Source organism: Cavia porcellus, unplaced genomic scaffold (assembly GCF_034190915.1).
Source record: "Cavia porcellus strain 051 isolate PalLab524CR breed Dunkin Hartley unplaced genomic scaffold, mCavPor4.1 scaffold_2, whole genome shotgun sequence".
NCBI classification, from domain to species: domain Eukaryota; kingdom Metazoa; phylum Chordata; class Mammalia; order Rodentia; family Caviidae; genus Cavia; species Cavia porcellus.
This window is the reverse complement of record NW_026947485.1, coordinates 19480852-19494313: the sequence shown is the minus strand read 5'-3', so window position 1 is coordinate 19494313 and position 13462 is coordinate 19480852. Positions and strand designations below refer to the sequence as shown.

The 13462-nt window shown below is 35.8% G+C and overlaps 1 long non-coding RNA gene across 1 annotated transcript; it reads right to left on the bottom strand.

The window, feature by feature from the left end:
* Positions 1-601: 601 nt before the first annotated feature.
* Positions 602-13008, bottom strand: LOC134473717 (uncharacterized). The gene is made up of 3 exons (XR_010044114.1): positions 12809-13008; positions 4301-6379; positions 602-2715 (listed from the first exon to the last, which is right to left on the bottom strand). It is a non-coding gene; the product is annotated as an uncharacterized LOC134473717 (long non-coding RNA).
* Positions 13009-13462: the final 454 nt, after the last annotated feature.

Below are 13462 nucleotides of genomic sequence, written 5' to 3'. Positions count from 1 at the left end.
CCCAAATCCATACGTTCTCAGAAAAATGCTGGAAGTGTGATTTAAGCTAACCAAGCAAGTTCCACTTTTTTCTTGAGACAGGTTCTGGTCAAGCAGTTCATTTTAGCCTTGAACTTTATATGCATCCTTTGGCTGACCTTGAAACTCACAATCTTCCTACCCCAGCCTCTTGAATGCTAGGATTAGAGAACATATTTTTAAATTGGTTTTGTTGGTACATTCTATCAATGTAAATTTTACTAATGATGCATAACAATCACATTCATTACAGAAAGTTCGTATCTGTGCGTAGAATTTTTGATTCTTCTTTTTTCTCCAAGCCCCTCTCCTTTTCCCTTCCTTCAACTCCTTTTCCCTTCCTTATTTACAAAACTTTCATTTTTTCTTCTTTCTATCCTTTTTTCCTTTTCCCTTCCTTCCCCTCCTCCTCCATTCTTTATTCCTTTTCTCATTTGAGTATTTCCTTCCTATTTCCTAGTATATGTTACACATTCTGGTCCTTATTTACCCTTTCGATTTCTCCCACTAGAGAAACAATGTGATATTTAAACATGTGTGCCTGATTTATTTTATTTAGGAATATGGATTCTTTTTAGAGATATTTTCAAGCCCTTATTTTTATTGCGCCATTACATGTTACAAAATTTGGTAATTATTTATTCTTGATTATGTTACTTATTGTAGAATTCAAGATATATAAAGTATATCAAAGTCATGTACATCAAAGTCAAGACAAAATATTAAGAACATTTGGAAATGGTAAGCACGAAAATGAGAACAATATATGGGAAAGAGAAACCAAAACCCCTAATTGATATATTGTGTTTAATATTAGATTAATGATTATTCAAAGCTCCACAATCCCATTCCAATATTTAGAAATGATGATTTGTACATATAAAAAATTCTCTTTCCAGTTACGACTTACAAAAGACTTGATCGGTCTATCTGTCATCTATCTGCTTACTTATCCGTCTCTTTGCTTGTCTACCTGTTACTAATAGTCATTTCCCAGAATTCCAAAACTATTCTTATTCTCATAATGTTTTGTCTTTTTCAAGTATTTACCAATCATCCCCTTCACAAAAACTGCAGTGTGTTGACACCAGTGCAAAATCAATTTCTTTCCTTCTACTTAAATTTTAAAACATCACATTTTCTTTGAGACAAACAGCGGCAAAACACACACTGTCTTCAGTGCTCCTTCAGATAGTTGCAGGATGGTCCTGCTTTGAGACTCAGATCTCACGTGAGACAGGTCTTGTACCTCTTGCTTCCTTTTTTGCTGTATTCTGAGTCCCCTGCTTCTGGGATGAAGCCTTCTCAGTGCTGTTCACCCAGCCTTCTCTCCAATGTCATCTTTCAAATCATCTCTGATTTGCTTGAGACTGCTCGTTACCCATTTGACACATCTTTCTCTCTTCTTCTTGGGTCTCAAAACATTAAAATGGCTATAATAAGAAATCAACAAATGCTGGAAGGGTTGTAGGGAAAATGAAACCCTTTTCCACTGTTGATGAGAATGTAGACTGGTGCAACCTCTGTGGCAATCATTGTGGAGATTCCTTAAAAAGCTAGGATTATAGGTACCATTGCACCCAGCTATTCCCCTTCTGGGAATTTTCCCAAAATAATTTATTTATTTATTTTTCTATTTTTGGTACTGGCACTTGAACTCAGGATCTTGCACCAGCCAAGCAAGTGCTTATGCCATTGAGCTATATCCTTAACCCTTCCCAGAAGAATTAAGAACAATATACCACAGCAATTATGGACACCCAGCCTTATAGCAGCACAATTTGTGCTAGCTAAATCTTGGAAACAACTTAAATGTCCTTCAACAGAGGAATGGGTAAAAAGATGTGGATTTTTAAAATAATGTGCTACTCAGCCATAAAGAAGGATAAACTGGAGACTTGTTAGGTAAATGGATGCATATAAGTCCATACTTACAAGTGAAATAAAGAAAACCCATATGTAAACATCATATTATCTCACTAGCATGAGAAATTAAATGAGCAAGTAAGATCCAAAATCTACAACAGATATTACAAATTGGGAAGAAACTGTTCAAAAGAAGAGGCTGACTATGATCAGGGAAAGCTGATATGAAGAAAAGGAAAAAAAATATATGTATACACAAGATAATTAAGATAGATATACAGCTAGTTTCTCTTAGTTCATTGAAAACAAAGGTTTGTGCTAATATTGTTTGGACAAGATACCAAGCCTGTATCTTGTACTCTGAAAAACCACTGTGAAGACAACAATGTGCAATGTATTTATTATTATGACTGTACTCCTAACCTGTTTTGAAACTTTGTTTTATTGTTATTTTTATCTTTAAAAAAAAAAAAAAAACATGGTGCCTTATTTTCATTTTTCTTCTCCAGTGATTTCTCTGCCAAGCATCCCTGGACAGGTTTTCATCTTTCTCTTTGTAAGTGTGAGATTACCTCAAGGAGGAAGCTCCTTGTTACTTTTGTATTTGTTACCTTTTGTACTGCCTCAGAAAGCTCATTCATTACCACAAGTCCAGTGAGAATTCAGCCACTCAGTGCAGTGCAAGTTTTAGCTCATCAAGTAGGAGGGTGACTTCAACACCAAGTTATTGACTCATGTTCTCTGCAGATGATGTGGCAACTTCTTCATCACTAGATGGATCCTTTTTGAAGCTTCCAATTCCATCAAATATAGACTGTCTGCCTTGCTGTCCTAAAAAAGACAGAAGCATTCTCTCTAAATAAATTGTACATAATCTAAATGTTCTTGAAATTTGTTTTATCATCCTACATAGCTTTGGTAGGCTATTCCAATGCTACTCAAAACTTACGAGTTCTCTCTCTCTGTCTGTCTCTGTCTCTATGTCTGTCTGTGTCTCTCTCTCTCTTTCTCTCTGTCACACACACACCCACACACCACCCCACACACAGACACTCCTGTATGTTACATAATAAAGAAATCAAAGGGGAAATAGACCAAAGATATTTGCACCCAAGCACTAAAAACACAATAAAGAGGAAATATTTGCCACAGTTGCAGTCTTTATTTGGTAATTGGTCAAGTGATCTAGGCTCATATTTATAACTATTTTCTTATAGTGGTCATTCTTTATCTCTGGCTTCTAACAATGATTTCAGCTGGTATAATGGTCCAATCATACATTCTTGAAGGATATTGGTCTTTAGTAGTCTTGTTTTTGCTGATTGGGTTTGTGTAATTTTCCATTGACTTTGGTCACAGAGGATAGAAATAGCTAAGACTTGCCTTAAGGATCTCCTGTACTAACCATATACTATATTTTTAATGCATTATGAGGTAGCAGTCTGGTTGCCTTTGGTAATTTGGATCAGTCATCCCAGCCAAAGCTTAAACACTCTTCTTTACCTTTTGGATCAGGGCATGAGGACCCTGTGTGCTTGCACAGCAGTCTTAAATTCCATGCTGTGTTTCCAGCCAGAAACATTTCTCCTTCTGAAAATAAGACCTTTAAGCCAGTGCAACATAAAGTCATAGGGACAGGTAACAAATGTTTTGGTAATAGGTCACTAGGTGTAATGACTTTTGTCTAGATGTTCCCCCACCAAAGCCTCATGTAGTCATGGAGGATGGACTTTTCAGAGGTGGCTGAATCTAGTTTTTGACTGATTCGTAGTCCGATGCTGGGATTAAGGGTGTGAGTGCTAAACTTGTTCTAGGGCAGGTAGCTTGCAAACAATATAAGGAACAGGAAGAGGTGTGTCCTCCTTCCATTGTAACTTTTGCTGTCATCCGAAGCCATAAATGGTTGCCCCTCTTCCATGTACTGCCCTGCCTTTAAGTCAGCTGATTATGGACTGAACCATCTACAAACTAGGAACTAAATAAACATTTCCTCCCTTTAACTTTGGACTTTGGGTATTGGAAGCTGATTCAGAGCATAAACAATCCCCCTTCCCACATCTTGCCACATGTAGCTCTGCAAGGTATTGCTGCATAGCTGACACTGCAAATAAGTCTTCAAAAGGCCCAACCAGTGTTTTACCATGCTAGCTCCTTCCTGATGGCTGAGAATGTAAGAACATGACTTCCACTGCTGGACTTACTTTGTTTCAACAACCTCTGAGTTCTGGGTTCTTCGTAAACAGAGTGCTGAGCTAGAGCAGCTCTAGACAACTTTCCAAGCATGTTGTATCAGTCCATTTTGTATTAGTTCATTTTGTATTACTCTAATGAAATTGTCTGGGCAGACTAATTATATAAAGAAAAGAAGAGACTTATTTAGATCACAGTTGTGGAGGTGCAAGGACTTGACACTGACCTTAGACTGGCATGGATGAGGGCCCCCTTGGCTGTAGTACCTCATGGTAGGGACACTTGTAAGGCAGAGATTATATCTTGAAACATGCAGTCTGGAGTCTAAAGTTCACAGATCCTTCCGAAATCCACCAATGGAGCTGAGGGTGCCCATGCCTCAAAGTTTTTAAAGGTGCCACCATCCCCCAGTATAGCTTTCTGAAGACCAACATTTGAACACATGAAACTTTTGGGGTGCACACTTAAACCATATCCAAACCACAGCACATCACTTAGATTTGTTTCTAATTTATGTTTCAATGAACTTCCACCAAAGAATAAGTTCTCTTTATGCCAAGGATATTATGATGGTAAAGACATCAGTAATAGTGTGTTGGAGAGAGAAGAGGCAGAAGAGAAGGGAACAGAGAGAGGAGCAAGTGAACCAGACAGCAAAGGGAAAGGATTTATTCACTAGAAACTAATTTCTATCCGCATTTTTTCCTGCAATATATTCAACATTAAGTAAACAAAAATATTATTTTTCATATGTGTTAGAACTTGAAAGGCTTATTTCTGCATTGTTCTTTAAATATAATGCATTTTGCACTATGATATCAGTTTTGGAGAAAAGATAACACTATGATTTCTATTTGAGTTTTTGTGTGAAAAGCTCTGAAACTCTGTAAAACTCTGTTTTAACTTTATGGCAGCTCATGCTTGGTAAACAATAGAAAGTGTCACGTGAAAGTGAACTTTCCTTGTCATACCTTAACACAAGAACACCTTCACTGTTCTGACTCTCACTTAAGATTAAACCCTGGCTTTGAAAAAAATAATTTCTCTTTAATCTTGGAATTCCAGGATTAAAGTTCCATTTTATTGACTGCTAATTTCTTCTTGGAAATGTATTCCAGTTACCTTTATCAGTGGTACATGAAATTTATTATTTTTATATATTTTTGTGAGCACAATTTACTTTTTAATCTTTATCACTTTAGTAGGTTATAAATAGTCCCTATACTATTCATTTTTGTTACAAGTTAGGTGGTAATATTTTTATATTTCTTGGTCACATGTAATTTTTACTGATAATACAATAATTCATGTCTTTTCATCCTTTTTATTAGTGGTTGAGAATTGGTACAGATATATGTCTTGTAGACCCCATTTCTTTCCTCTTTCCCTTTTTCCTCCCCGCATCCTCAGATCCCTTTCCCTTCTCCACATTTCTTTACTTTTGTCTTTGTAATTAGTCTTTCCTGTTATGATGCAGCAGCCACAGGGTACTCAATCTAACGGTACAGGGAAGCACAGCTCTAAGTGCTCAGGCATCTGTGTCTGTTAAAGGCTACTGCGTGTGGACATGGGCTAGGGAGCACCAGCCGAGGATACCAGGAAGGCTCAGGCAACACATAGTTTAGTGATGTAAACTAGGCCTACTAGAAGCAGATTTAAAAGCTGGCAAAGCCTTGTAAAACAGAAGCCTAGTGTAGTATGGGCTTGCCCGTGGTCCAGACCTCCACAGGTGTGGATAACTTTGTTCAGATCCATGGATTGCAACCAGAAATGACATGAGTTACTTCTGCGTCAAAATAAATATTATGAAGTATGCGACCCTCTGCCTCTTTTACCCCTGCTGTGGTTTCCTGGAGACACAAGCTGGGATGACTAACCCCCCAAATCAAGGGCTGTCTGGAGAGCCAACCCTGTAGCACCAGAATTTATGGGCGTAAGAACTAAACATTTGCTAGAGCACTCTGATGTGAGGAGTAACCTGTTAAGACAGCACTGTCTGGTAGGGCATCCTGATAATACACCTGACTCCTCTTTCTTCACAAAGACAGTTGCCAAGCAAACTCTTAAGCATATCAACAGCTAATTCACGATGATGCTCCCAGTTCACAGAGGAATAACTCAGTGTCTTCAATTAGGATGTTTTGCTGTTCCTGGAATTTCCTGTGTTTCCTTGAAATCTTGCTCAGGAGACTTGCAGGTGTGGGTAGAACATTGTGAAGCTTCTAATCATGGGGTCAGGAGGATCACCTTACAGGGAGCTTTCAGGTCCTACATCATTTTGACAGATCTATATATAACTTGGCACCTATTTGCAAGAGAAAGAATAAATGGTGAAAAATGTTAAATGACATCCTCTAGCTCACACTGTCCAAGAGAGCTATAATGTCAGCTGCATTTGTCATTTTAAATTTCCTAGTATCTACACTTTAAAAATTTTTTAAAAAGAGAAAGCCATTTTAAACAATATATTCCACTTAGCCCAGATAATTCAACAAGGTGATTTTGACACATAATCGTGTAAAACTTTATTAATTTCACATGATGTTTTTGATATGTGTATGCATTTAAATCTTAAAGTGAGCTCTAACTTACAAGTCACATTTTAAATGCTCAATCACTAAATGAGGATATATTGCACAGGAAACTCAATATGCAACCTAGATGTGTTCAAAATTATTGAGCTTAAATTAGGCATTGTGATGGCTGCATTCATAACTTTGTCTAGTTTGTTTCTTAGAATGGTCTTCTGAGTTAATAAATGACTGTGCTGGCAAAATAGGAAAGTGATAGATCTAAGTTCCAAGCCGATTCTCCATCTTGCCTCTGGAGACTGAACAGTGCTGTAGGCAAGTAGATGACCATGGGACTCCTGTGTAATTCAAGCAAGAAGAATGAGCCTCCTGAATAAGGTAATGACATGAGTGATGCAAAGAAGGATGGAGCTGGTGAATATAAACAAGTACAACTGGGGATACTTTTTTAGATAACTGATTGCATATGAGAGGAAAGGAAGAGGAAGTTCCGGCTTGTTAAGGGGTGGATTGTTACATCTAACTTAAGCAACTGAGCACCTCTAACTTAAGCAAGAGTGCTAGACTGATATGCGTCTTCGTAACCTGAAATTGAAGCTAGCAGTTTTTGGTTTTTTTTTTTTTTTTTTTTTTTTTTTTTTTTTTTTTATCACTGGAATTGCTAGTGCAAGACCAGAGAATAAAGAGCTTTTTAATAAATGTTAATAAATAGTACATTATATTTGGTCACAGATGCCAGCTGAAGTGATTTAACAACTGATATTGAAGATAAAATGGTGTCAACATATTAGGTATGGGCATGTTTTGGCAAATCTTTACTACTCTTATAGAAAAAGGAACACAATTACTTAACTTCAAATTTGCAATGGATACTGGGTACAAGCGTCTATGTGTTCATATTTTTTCTAAACATACCCATTCATGTTTGTTACTACAAACAAAAGAGCAGAGAACTTCCCAGAGTTTCATGGCTATGTACTTGTCTTTGGATTTGGAAGAAGTATATTCTTGAGCCTTCTAGTTTGGCAGAATCTCCAGAGGATGGCATGCCATATATTTTGGAAAATCTAATCTTAAAAATTAAAAGGGACTCAATTTTGACTCTGGTCAAATTACCTCATTAACTATAAAATGGAGAATTTGAGAGGTGCCTATGAACAAAATTTATAGCCTTTCAAGATCTCATAATTTTTTAATAGGTACTACTAGCCCTTGGAGGATAACTACAATACGAGAAAACACAAACAGTTTGCCTGGAGTTTATGATTGTGTTATTTTTAATTTCTCAATATTTATCATATCATGGAAATATTTTAAAAATTCTTTTCAACAAATATAGCTGTTAACTATATTTGATTATGGGTCCTATTTATTTAATTTGACCTCAAGTATATCCCCACAGAAACATACATACCTATTAAAAAAGTTGATAGTTAATCATTTTTAACAATTCACATGAAGAAACTGTAGATAACTGCAAATGCTCTTAAACTGAAGGGCCGTGAGTTCTCCTAGTAATCATGAAGAACACTTGCAGCATGAGTAGTAAGGTTTAGTATATTTTACCTTGACGTATTCCAAGATTGGTCTGACTTACATACTTAGTCATTGCTCAGCGCTCCTGTTTTTAGTTATTTATACCACCAATCATTAGAAATAGAAAACTGGATTGAGGTGGAGTCCTGCAAGTAGGGTATTATAGGGAAGAGTGGCGATTATAGGATAATGAACACAGCGACATGAATGTCACACAGAGGGAAAGCTTTATATCCACCTTCTCTGCGTGATGAAGCAGTTTCATTTAGTGCTTATGTGCTCTTATGTAGTATAGAATGAAGTTTTAATTATAGGTCCAGATCCCACGGGGGTGAATTGTTTACTGTTGGTGCAAAGATTTTTTTCCTGGGCCCCGAAGCTCAGAGCTGGTGTCCTGGTGAGTTCTGCTTAGTGTTTGGCTCTACTGGAATTCTCTTGTACCCTGAAATTCAGTAGAGTGAAGTTGGCCCAATGCTTTTACTTTGACTCTGACATTGATAGCTAGTTTATTCCCTTTTCAGATACTATTACTCAACTTAGCAGAAACCATCTCTAAAATCATATAAAATTTAAAATAAGCATTTGATGAGAACGAGTTTTTGGTTGTCAATTGGTAGGATGGAAAGACAGTGATTATTCAGGAGCTGGTAAGTGTGCAGGCATGGACCACCTCTTTGCACGAGTTTCACAAGGTGCATGTGAGGTTTTGAAGCTGCTTCTTAAAAGAGTTGTATTTCATCATTGTCATTTCTATTGAAATTGTATATATCATCTAGTTATATACAAATCTTTCTGATTTGTTATTTTTAATTCAATTTAAATTAAGATATGTTCCTCAGTTTTAAATACCATTACTATTATGAGCTATGAGGTATATGAGCTGTGTTCCTATAAACAAATATAAAATTATTATCCATATCTTTAAACCTGTCTTGCTTTCTGTCTTTACTCCTCTACACATTGTCTTCTGGTTTTCCTCTGGCCTATTCTGACCTTGTGTAATCGTTCTCATTTCTCAGATCAACTGAAGCACAAGCAAACAGTTGTAATTCAATAATTTTTATTCTTGCTTTGATTAATTTTCATATGGTCACCATTCTATATAAAACACTCCATTTCACTTCTTAAAGTTGTTTTGTAAAATCTAAGCTGGAGGAATGTATTAATATTAAACTTTCAGACTTTTGTATAAGACACCATGCATTTGGTCTTAACTTTCCATTTTGTTTGGAATACGAACGCATAATGCACACACTTTATTTCTACAAACAAAAATGTTGACAATGAGGCAGCTGGCATTTCTTTGCTGAGTCTGAATCATATAAAATCAGAACATGCATTTAGGTATTTCAGGGGAACTATGCAAACACAGCTAAACCAGAGGTTTTAGTGATTCGAATCATAAACTGAAGCTCAAAATGGAAAAGGTATTTTAAGAGTAAAACATTCTATAAATTGATGAAGTATGAAAAATAAAAACACAGAAGACTAACCAATCATAGTGCCAAAATTGCATCAATCATGCTAAACTCTTCAATTTGGAAAATCTAAAACAGAAGACTAAGGTTTTACCCAGAACATCCATCTTTAGTTTCAATTGCGTTTTTGTTCTCTGAGATTTATCAACTTGTTCTAAATTCAATCCATTTAAAATATACCATTGCTTTTTATGACATGGGAAAAGTAAATAATTTAACTCCCTTAAATTGTGCATAGAAATGTAACGGTTCTAAGTTTAGTACTAAGGAATCTATAATGTCTTCTACAGCATTTCGTTACGGAACTTTCTTATGTTAGCATTCCTGTATATCTCCCATTTAGCTATAGAAAAGAGGCACATTTCAAAAATATTTGAAAATTCTCTATATTTGTCAGTAAAAATAACATACAAGGAAAATACAGATGACAATGTAGAAATGCAGATGAAAACGTAGGAATTAAGAGGAAAATTTAGGAAGAATGCAGACGAAAATGTAGTCGAATGTTTGACATTTGGGTCAGTATAAGGTAAGTGTCTGGTGAGTTTGGATTAAGAACAGGTGGACAGAAGTCTAGTTAGAAGTTTTTGAAATCTGAGAAGTAGCCAGTGTCTTCCCATTTTTAACACCCTTCACAAAAAAGAAAGAGTAATGAAAAGAAATCATTAGAATTTCATAAAATGCATATGAACGTATGTGGAAGCTATTGGAATTATACATGATATGGATGTCATCATTTGGGATTATAGATGTTCTGAATTTCAAATGAAAGTTTAAAGTGTAATTTTACCAATCATAAAATTAGTATCAATATTTCATGCTGAGTTTTTTCTGGTCATCTGTTAAAATGTTCTAATTTTCACAGAGTTTGCTCATCATGTTGGTGTATGCAGTTATAGTTTACTACAGTTTCATTTACCATAAGATATATGAATTGAATTAAAGAAAACCGACAGTTTCTGAGAGATATCATAAATCTAAATGCAGGAAGACACTAATGTTAGAAAAATAATGTCAACTTTTTCTTTCTCAAGTATATCTAAAAATATAACAAGTTTTATTACAAAACACAGTTAATATTAGGTAAAAATGGTGAAATAAAAAAAAAACAATCTATAAAAGTACATAGAATAACCAAAAAATATGCAGTGGTCATATCAAATTTGTTCCTAAACTTTATAATGTGTAATTCTTGGAGAAAGGTGTTTAGCTTTTAAAGTGGATGATATCATAAATCATGTACATTACCACTGAACATTTAGCATATTTGAATATTTGTAAAAAATATTTGATTTCAAAATAATAAACTGAAAGACATAACTGTGTATCTTGGAAACAGCAAAATAGTTCAATATTCAATAGAAGGTCAGACATTCTAGTTTCAATTTAATGGTGCATATTTAAATTCATCTATCATGATTATGTGTTACTAAAGCAAACATCTATCAGATAAAATGAAATTAGAGTTTTATTGTAATTAATTTTAAATATTTTAATTTTCATCGTATCTTAAATTACAAATGTTCAGAAGAATAGCGACTTTTAAGCGGAATCATCATGAATCTTAAAATACCATTTAAATGCTAAATTTTTAGAGTATTCAAAATAAATTCTATTCTTAAATTAAAATAATCTAACTTTAAAGTCTCTTTTTATTAGAGAATATAATTTCATTTAAGCAAGGATACAATAAATACATAAGCTTATGAAGTTTAAATAATAGCATATGTTTAAAATAATTTTGATTATGTACACTACAAGAATTTAAAAGCTGTTTTCATATTGATCTATGTCTTTATAATGCACTACTTGATATTAAAACCTTGCATGATATATTGGTATTGCTGTAACTTTTTAAAGAAAATCTATATTGTAGAGACTGGATAAATGTCCTATGATATATATTTTTAAATGAGTACCATATAGCAAGGTTATGAAAGTGTAATATTGATTATTCATCTCAATATAATTATTGAGAAGACATTTTTCATTCGATTTTGTAGATTAAAACACTGAATTAATTCTTATAGGAAAGGCTAGATTTTTTTCTTGTTATGACATTTTAAATTTTTTCTATGGCCTGGAAAACAAAAAGTTAATAGTTTACTAACTCCAAATGGTCTAAGAAATTTGAAATTTAAAAATGTACTTTATAACTAATACATATGTTAGCATTCAGAGAAAATTTAAGTCATATTTAATACTGCCCTATATCAAGACCTCGTTTACTGTTTTCTTCTCTTAATCACTTGTTTCCCCTTCCAAATAATATTTTGCTTACCTTAGCTTTCTATTAGAAATGGGGACCCATTCATCTTACTGATATTGAATGGGCTGTGTGTTCAATTAAAAGGACTTTTCTTGCTAGCTTTGTTTCAGGTGCATGGCTTTGGAAGAAGAGATTCTTTTCTTTTTAAGCTACTAATTTTTTCCCTTTATTTTGTTTTCCATATTGCTGACTGCATAGGTCCAGAGGTGTCTGACTGAGGCAGGTTGCAGAGAAACTTCTGCACGCCAAATTTCTGACGCAGTGAATGAGAAATCGCATGCTTGCGTTCACTCTGCAGGTTCTAGGGGAACTGGTCCTCCTGGGCTGGAAGACTTGTGTGCTACTAGCCAGTGAATTATCAAGCTCAGACCAAGTTCAGATCCATTCATTTATTCCTTGCTTAGCTTCCTCTAACTGCGTGTAACACGAATCCGTGCTCTTGTTGACCTCTGCAGATGAAGCCCCTGTTGAGTCCATCTTGCCTAACATTTTCTGCTGTTAGTTGACTACCCTGCACTGGGTACCTAATTCTATGTTTCCCGAGGTGGTCGCCTAAATTTCAGTTTGAATGAAATTCTAACGTTCTCACCTAGAATCCACGGAAGAGCTACTGCAGTTAGACAGGTTGATTGTTGCTCTTTGTACTTCAACTTTTAATATCAGAGCACATATTGAAACCATAAACACAATGAAAATTCAAAAACTATTCCGATGATATTGGGGGACCCTCCCCCACTTAATTCTGAGAGAAGCACCAGTGGGGAGCGGCTGGAGGAAATATGCTTAAGATCTCAGTGCTGGACTTCATCCTGCCCGTGCTTCAAAGTCTCAGAAATGTGCACCCCGAAGAACACCCAAACACCCCCTTTCGAAATCTAAAACGATGTAAGTTGCCCGAAATATCGCAAAGAAAGTCTTACCGCGAAAGCCTCGTGGCAGGTTTCAGCTCAGCCCCGGAATGAAAAGTCGAGCAGCTGGGGAACAAAAGTTTTACTTTTTTTTTTTTTTTTTTTTTTTTTTGAACGAAGTCTGCAAAACTAATTTCCCTCAAAATAGAGCTCAATTTCCGTTAAAGAAAGTCATGCTTACAAATCTCAGAATTCCTGATCAACCCCCACCCCACCCCCACCTCTAAGAAATGGAAAACAATTCCATCTTTCACCCGGATGGATGTTAAGGTTTATTTCGAAGGCTGTCTTCGGGAGTTTGCCTAAAAGAAAAGGAGGGGGACCCGACAGGGGGAAAGTTCCGCCTTGGGGACACCTCTCCAAGATTAATCAATACATTTTTCCTAATTCAAAACAGATGTCTAGCCCAGGTTGCTGGACGCATTAATCCCATTAGTAACTTCAAAGACCCGGTCCCCGTTCTCTGGACACCTGAGAGTAGGCAACCAACTGGGCCACATTGCTGGTGACACCTTTGGCCCAAGGATGGTCGACTACAGACAGATTTTCTCCAGGAACCCCACGTCCCCGATGGGACCCGACAGTTTCTGCGGCTCTTTAAGAACAGCGCTTCCTCACGTGCTGTGTGTAAATGACTCAGCCCTAGCAGACTTTGTCGCCCCCCCT